At 46.7% G+C, this 2,020-nt stretch overlaps 1 protein-coding gene across 1 annotated transcript in view; it reads left to right on the top strand.

Annotated features, from left to right (window-relative positions):
* The window catches only part of RPL37A (ribosomal protein L37a), a 359,890-nt gene that overhangs the window by 9,519 nt on the left and 348,351 nt on the right, over window positions 1–2,020 (top strand). The gene's annotated exons all lie outside the window — the stretch shown is intronic.

The following is a 2,020-nucleotide window of genomic DNA, read 5'->3' as shown; positions in this document are numbered from 1 at the left end:
TATGTCGCTTTTCTTCCACTTTATGGTTAAATACACCACTACAGAAATCAATTTCTAAACCATGCTTTTTACATTGATCAGATTTAAAAGGTTCAAAGAGCAGGTCATTTACTATGGATGCAAGTATGGCTTGTGCAATTTCATAGGGTCCCAAACAATGACCTTATGCCAACAGACGTTTCCCGGATCCATGTCACCATTTGAAGGTGTGAATGGTATGTCTCATATTAATTGCTTCTGCTATGTCACTACCCAGTTGTGCTAGCGTGGGAATACGACTTTCTTTCTCAGCCACATAATCACGTGCTCCCTGTCTGACCAATAAGAAAGGGCCACAGGTTTTTCCCATATCGTGGAATTGCCTTAGTAATGGGCACTCGACAATGGGGCTTCTATAGATCAGGAGTGGCCAACTCCAGTCTTCAAGGGCCACCAACAGGTCAGATTTTAAAGCTATCCCTGCTTCAGCACAGTTGGCTCAATCAGTGGCTCAGTTGAAGAAGCTGGGACTGATTGGGCCACCTTTGCTGAAACAGGGATATCCTTGAAACCTGATCGGAGTTGGCCACCCCTGATATAGATCCTTTAATTAGTCCCAGAATAAGTCTTCTGAAGAGGACACTAATGCTACTCTTTAAAATATGGAAACAGAAAGAAAAGCTCCTCGCAGCCACGCAGAGAGGGTGAGACCCCGCAGAGAGGGTGAGATCACGCAGAGAGGGTGAGACCCCGCAGAGAGGGTGAGATCACGCAGAGAGGGTGAGATCACGCAGAGAGGGTGAGATCACGCAGAGAGGGTGAGACCCCGCAGAGAGAGTGAGATCACGCAGAGAGGGTGAGACCACGCAGAGAGGGTGAGATCACGCAGAGAGGGTGAGATCACGCAGAGAGGGTGAGACCACGCAGAGAGAGTGAGATCACGCAGAGAGGGTGAGATCATGCAGAGAGATTGAGATCACGCAGAGAGGGTGAGACCACGCAGAGAGAGTGAGATCACGCAGAGAGGGTGAGATCACGCAGAGAGGGTGAGACCCCGCAGAGAGGGTGAGATCACGCAGAGAGGGTGAGACCACGGGGAGAGGGTGAGATCACGCAGAGAGGGTGAAACCCCGCAGAGAAGGTGAAAGAACCATTTAAAACCAATGGCAAAAAAATAAAAAATAAATGCCACGTTTCCTGCATGAGATAGCAGTGAATGTCAGGAGCGCTACCAGCGGTCAGACATTTAAACAGGGTTCTGATTGGGGAGATCACATTTCAGTCTTCAGCAGTCTTAAATGACATATAAATACTTACTAATATATTAGTTTCTATTACTTGTGTTACCGCAAAGGTTCAGATATCGCAAAATCTGAAGAGCATATTCATATCTCTTCTATAGAAGGTATATCTCTCAGCTTTTAGAACTCCAGCTTAAGAAACTCTAGTGCAGGGGTTTCCAACCTTTTTTGGTTAAGGAACCTCAAGTGAAATTCTGATGAACCCCCAACCATCTGTAATAGCAACTCTGATCAGATGCATTGTAAAGTCATACAATTGTCAAATTATCAGAAAATTACAGGGAACCCTTTGGGGATGCCCGGGGAACCCAAGGGATCCTAGGAACCCTAGTTGAAAAACACTGCTCTAGTGTATGGGAACCCCCAGATGCAACAATAAACACTATTCATAGATACCCAGGCTTTGGACCTCTTGTTTATATGGAGTTTATTTGGAAGCAGTGTTCACTGAATAGTGAAGATGCCAAGACTGTCACAGTTTCCAGCATAAAACTGCTAAAAAATAGTAACAGATGTTAAAAAATTAAGTCTATAGCAAATAAAAATATCACTTGTGAGCATATCCACATCTCAGGCTGGCCTGCAAAACTTATCTCTAAGGCTAAGGCCTCAGTGCTCGTGTGACGGGGTGCCTGGCGGCGCTCGTTCCCGGCAGCAGTGTGACCTGGTGGGCTCCAGGCAGTGCGCGAAAGGGAGACGTGGCGGGGGCGTGGCCATGACATTACACGGCTGGTTCACCC

Source organism: Ascaphus truei, chromosome 18, assembly GCF_040206685.1.
Source record: "Ascaphus truei isolate aAscTru1 chromosome 18, aAscTru1.hap1, whole genome shotgun sequence".
Classification (NCBI taxonomy): Eukaryota; Metazoa; Chordata; class Amphibia; order Anura; family Ascaphidae; genus Ascaphus; species Ascaphus truei.
This window is presented reverse-complemented; position numbering and strand designations above follow the sequence as displayed.